The following is a 6,359-nucleotide window of genomic DNA, read 5'->3' as shown; positions in this document are numbered from 1 at the left end:
CCAGCCCTGCCTCCTGTTTTGTTCTTAAGACATTGTCTCGGAGTTGGGGATTTAGCTCAGTGGTAGAGCGCTTGCCTAGAAAGCGCAAGGCCCTGGGTTCGGTCCTCAGCTCTGAAAAATAGAAAGAAAAATAGAAAAATAGAAAGAAGACCTTGTCTCCTATAGTCCAAGCTGGAACTCACTATGTATCCAAAGGTTGGCTCGAATTGATAATTCTCTTCCCTCTACTTCCCAAGTACTGGGATTGTACTTGCCTGGCAAGATACTTGATAACTCTTGATAAATTAAATAACAATTTTCTTTTTTTTTTTTTTTTCGGAGCTGGGGACCGAACCCAGGGCCTTGTGCTTGCTAGGCAAGTGCTCTACCACTGAGCTAAATCCCCAACCCCTAAATAACAATTTTAACTACGAGATTTTTGTTGTTATTGTTTTTGCTCCTAGTTCACTGGTAAAATACTTACCTATCACACAGAGACTCAAAACCCAGAGAATCTGAGGGGAAGCAAGGGGTGAGGGAGGGGGACTACTCATTATTAACTAGGCGATATATCCTATGCCTGGAATTTTGCTTAGGCAGAGGATCTCTACTTCAAGGTCAGTCTGAGCTACACTGGAAAACATGTGTTGCTCACAGATTTTTATCATCAACATTATCAGCTACAGCAACAATAACAAAGCTGACTTTGAAGGCCAGGGCCAGCAGGTCTCTGAGTCTGAGGCCAGCCTGGTCTACAGAGCAAGCTCTAGGATAGCCAGGGCTACACAGAGAAACCCTGTCATGAAAGCAAACAACAGCAACAAACCCCACGTTTTTGAGTGGCCCGAGGCTGAGGCAGAGCTGGGGAGGAAGGAGCAGGTCCCCCAGCCTTCTTAACGGATGCCCAGCCACCTGAGCATCCACAGAGACGGCTTGGATGGCAATATTTACCATGACTATCGAATCCCCTTTCGACCAGGCACTTTCAGAATTGTATCCTACAGGACACACATGAGATGAGGAACTGAGAAGATTTTCCTATGCAACATTATTTACAGCTTGAAGTTTCCTCAGTGTCCATCAGAGAGGTAAGATAAGTGAACTTAACTGCCTGCCACTGTGGATACAGCTGTAACACACAGGCTCTACACTATGGAACTATCCCAGAGATACTCGAAGTAAGAAGTCGTGTGTGTGTGTGTGTGTGTGTGTGTGTGTGTGTGTGTGTGTATCTGTGCATCTACAGCTCCACCTGCCTTGAAACTCCCTTGTAACTCAGATGGCCTTGAACTCCTAGTGATCTTCCTGCCTTAGCATTAAGAGTCCTCAGACCACAGATTTATGCACCACACTCAGTCGTATATTTTTAAGGGGAAAAACTACATAGACCCATATTTTGTTTTCATATGTGTGCATGATAGCTGGAAAGACGCACAAGAAACTGACAACATGGTTTCTTTCCCAGGGAAACCAATGAACAAGATCAGAGATTTTCCCATGTGCCCTTCTGTTCTATCTCTACCTAACTTCCTTCCTATCTATCTATTTATCATCTATCTATCTATCTATCTATCTATCTATCTATCTATCTATCATCAATTTGTAGGTGTGGATATAAAATATTTATGTGTGTGTATGACACACAAGTCATGGTATGTGATATACAAGCCATGGTGTACGTGTTCAGTGTCTGTTCTCTCCTTCCATCATGTGGGTACCACATACTGAGCTCAGGTAGTTGGCCTCAGCAGCAAGTGCCTTATCCACTCACCATCTCACCAGCCCCATCCCTGATAAACCATAAGAATGAGCACAGTACTTACTCATTTATAAATTGAGTTAAATCGAGTGTCGAGATACAGAAGAAGACCAGAAAAACAGCAATATAAGTCCAAGGTTTTGGGTTCTTTGTGTTTTTGTTTGTTTGTTTGTGGCAGGACTTCCTGTAGTCTAAGTTGGCCTCAAACTTGCTACATAGTCAAGGATGATCATGGTTTCCTGGTCCTCCTGACATCGTAATGTGGCATTGGGAACTCCTGTAATTACAGCATTCAGGAGGCTGAGTCAGGAGAATTACCTCAAGTTCAAGGTCCAGATGAACTACACAGCAAGGTCCTGCCTCAAACAGGAGGGGAGAAGCTGCTGCTTACTTGGTAGAACGTTTGCTATCCTGCAGGAAGGCAGCCCCACCAAGAGGTTACACCCATAACCTCAGAACTCGGGAGGCAGAGACAGCATCAGAACCTCAAGGTTATCCTTGTCTACACAACATGTTTGAGACTGGTCTAAGATCTATGAGACCCAACCTCAAAGGAATAAAATGGAGAGGGGACAGGAGAAATAGTCCAGTAGTTAAGAGCATTGGTCATTCCTCCAGAGGACCTGGGCCGTTTGCAGCAGTAATGGAAGAAATCCAGTGCCCTCTTCTGGCCTGTATGAGTACTGCACACACGCAGCGCACAGAAAAACAACCAGACTCATAACAGAGAAAGGTAAATAAATGAACTCCCAAGAAAAGAAAAAAATAACAGACAAACAACACCACAAGGAAGACAAAAGCAATAGTCTGTTGGTGTGAGGGAACTAGCGGTCGTGGTGACCGTGGAGGCTTGGAGGTGGGTATGTCCAAGGGTTGTCATAAGTCAGAAAGAAAAAGGAAAGCCAGGTGTGGTAGCACACACCTTTAATCCCAGCTCTCAGGAGGCAGAGGCAAGTGGATCTCTGAGTTCGAGGCAGCCTACAGAATAAGTTCCAGAACAGCTAGGGCTATGCAGAAAAACCCTATCTTGAAAAAAAATTATTTTATTTTTAAATTATGTAAATGAGTGCTTGTCTGTGTGTGGGTTTGTGTAGTGAGTGCAGTTGCCCTCTGTTGCCTGAAGATGTTGTTGGACCCCCTGGAGCTGGCGCTGCGCCAGGTGCGGGGGTGGGGTTGGGGGGTGGGGTTTAAGCTCAGATTCTCTGCAAGAGCGGTCTGCACTCTTAACCACCTAGCCACAGCTCCAGTCTAGATGAGCCGCTCTTTCCAATATGCTTTGAAGTGAAATGTCTCATACGCACATTTCTGCCTATAACTTGATATTTACGACTGAGCTGGAGGTGAGCATAGAGCAAAAGCTTAGCATCTCTGAAGCTCTGGGTAAGGTTGGTTCCTAGCGCCACCCTCCACATAACTGGACACACATAAACATTGAGATTAATATCAGCGATGTTCAAAAGGCCTTACAAGGTGTTTGAGAAACACATACATTAAGAACTGGACAAAGGATTAGAATCTAAAGTTCTCAGGAGAGGAAATGAAAAGGCTGGTGCGCACGGCTAAGATGGCCAGCCTTGATTACATTCAGGAAACTGCATCAAAAACAATGAGTTTCTGCCTGTGATCTTGGCAACTGTTCAGACTTGTTTCCAACATCTAGAGTTGGACAGGGTATGGGGCATTCGCCCACTCCTGGGGGACTTGTGACTTGTTCTATTGAGACAGAAAAACTGCAAGGTATATAAAACTTTAATGCACGTACTTTGTAAGTCCGCGACTCTGTTTGGGAGAATTTATGCTAAAAACATGGAGAGGGAGGAGCCAAGACTAACAGACAGGCTGGGGTGGGAGGAGCCAGGACTAACAGGCAGGATAAGACTTATTGCCAGTGCTCCTTCTTACAAATATCTATATGACTTGCTTGTCCTTACCGCTGTGATCAAAACACCTGACAAGGACAGTTTAAGGAAGGAAGGGTTTATTTTGGCTCTGGGTTTGAGAGAGGATCCAGCGTTTCATGGTACGGAAGGCTTGGCAGTAGGAAGGCGAGGTGGCTGACCACACTGAATCCATAGTTAGGATACAAAGATCACTGCCCAGCTTGCTTGCTTGCTTGCTTGCTTGCTTGCTTGCTTTCTTTCTTTCTTTCTTTCTTTCTTTCTTTCTTTCTTTCTTTCTTTTCGCTTTTTATTCCAGCCCACGCATTCAGGAGGAGTGTTTCTCCTGGGAACCAAATCACGTTAGGGATAGATACACCTCTGACCTTCTGAGGGCATCTCCTTCCTATAAGGTTCCAAGGCTGGTGACGTTGACGATGACTATTAACCCCTATGCTGTCCAAATCAGCCCATTAACAGTCCACAGGAAAGTATACTATGGCTGGGTTTAAACTTCCTATGTAACCTCACCTCAACTCTTTAGCCTCCCACCTCTGCCTCCCAGTGCCGGGAATACAGGAATGTGACACAGGGCGGGATAACCACAGTATATTTTTAAGTTACAAAAAACAAGTTTCAAGGCTGAAGAAATGGTTCAGCAGTGAAAAATCTCTTGCTGCTGTTGTTGAGAACCCAAGTTTAGATCCCAGCATCCACATGATTGGTCACAAATAACTATAACCCAGTTCAGGGGGTCTAACGTCCTCTTCTGACTTCTGTGGGCACCAGGCATGCATGTGGAACACAGACATGCATCCAAGCAAAAACACTCACACACATAAACTAAAATAATTTAAAACTTAGCAAGTTCCAGTGTAACATTCATGCATTCCTGTGGGGCTGGAGAGATGGCTCAGTGGTTAGGACCACTGACTGCTCTTCCCAAGGTCCTGAGTTCAAATCCCAGCAACCACATGGTGGCTCACAACCATCTGCAATGATATCTGATGCCCTCATCTGGTGTGTCTGAAGAAAGCAACAGTGTACTCACATACATAGAATAAATAAATCTTTAAAAAAAAAATAAAGATAAAAGTCCAAATCGTGCATTCATATGATACCTCTCTCTCTCTCTCTCTCTCTCTCTCTCTCTCTCTCTCTCTCACACACACACACACACACACACACACACAACTTCTCAAGCCAGCATGGTGGTGCTCGCCTTTAATCTCAGCACTCAGGAGGCAGAGGCAAGTGGATCTCTGAGTTCGAGGCCAGCCAGGTCTACACAGTGAGTTCTGAGGGAGCCAGGGCTACACAGAGAGATCCTGTCTCCAAAGCAACAACGAAAGGGAATAACCACTTTCTGGAGACACTAACTTGTGCCTGGCTATGAATGCCAAGAAAATAGAAACAAGACTTGACCAACCGTCAGCCTACTTGGCCTCTGTGGGCCAGCCTGACACAGGAGGCCATTACAGGAGGGAGTGATTGTTTCCCCTACCTACTCGGACGAAGTCTTTGAAATTCATGCTAGTTTTGAAGCACTCCCCCATCACTACCCAATCCATCAAGAGATTACTTTAATAAGGAAGGGCTTATGTTCAGTGTATGCCACACCTTGGGTTGGATTCAGCCTCTGGAGAGAGAGAAAAGGAAGGATTCAGTGTTGGGGGAAGGCAGATAAGGACAGGGCAGGGAAGCACTGGTCTGGAAGAAGGCTTTTGTGGGGCCCCTTAGTGCCAGTTTGATCCTGAGGGTACAGGACCCTACCCCATACTCTCTTCACTTGTCAGAACCAAGTGTCACACACTTGTCACCACAGCAAGGAAGGCCCCTCACTGTGACCTGCAGACAGTCTCCAGATCAGCAAATAGGGAATCTAATTGGGTGGAGTCTTGAGGGAGAAGTTCTTACAACCGAGGAGAACGGTGGTTGGACGGATACGGATACCTGGGTAGCCATCTTAGGCTGGGCTACATCTTGCCCACGGTGCTACTTTTCTCATTGTTGTGGCAAAGATGTCTAACGAAAGCAACTAAAGGAGAGAAGAGTTGCTCTCAGGTAGTGGTTGCTCTCACCTTTAATCCCAGCACTCAGGAAGCAGAGGCAGAGTTCAAGGCCAGCCTGGTCTACACAGGACAGCCAGGCCTACATAGAGAAACCTTCTCCTGAAAAAGAAGGAGGAGGAAGAGGAGGAGGAGGAAGCAGGGGGAAGGAGGAGGAGTTAATTTTGGCTCCATTTTAAGAAAGTCTATTAAGGCAGCAGGTATGTGGGGTCGTTGGTTACTTGGTATCTGTGATCAGGAAGGGGCCGGGAGGAATGTTGTGGGGGACAGGCAGTTTGTCTTCTTTTTATTCAGTCCAGGACCCTGGGGAAGCTGCACCCCCACTTCAGCTAAACTTTCCTGGAAACATCTCATGGGCACAGCCAGTCACGCTAAGAATGAAGGTGAGCCACCATGTCCAATGCGTCGGAGGGGAGTGTTATGCCCAGCACCATCAACGACACCCTGGCTGTCTCCACTGCTGTTGCGTTTTGGGAAAGCCCAGGTATAGTCCAGCGGGCAATGCGCCTCCTCTGTCTCCTCAGGTAGACTGAGCTTATGCACACACCTTCTCCAGCTTTGAGGTGCTGGGTCCTCCTGTTTTACTGCTCCCCAATACATGTCTGTCTGTAAGCCCATGGTGCGTTGCTCTTTGCAACCTGGGGCTTCCCCACCTCTTCTCTCCATCTTGTCTTC

The sequence above is a fragment of the Rattus rattus genome, chromosome 2, assembly GCF_011064425.1.
Source record: "Rattus rattus isolate New Zealand chromosome 2, Rrattus_CSIRO_v1, whole genome shotgun sequence".
Classification (NCBI taxonomy): domain Eukaryota; kingdom Metazoa; phylum Chordata; class Mammalia; order Rodentia; family Muridae; genus Rattus; species Rattus rattus.
The sequence above is the reverse complement of the archived record's forward strand: the minus strand, read 5'-3'. Positions refer to the sequence as shown.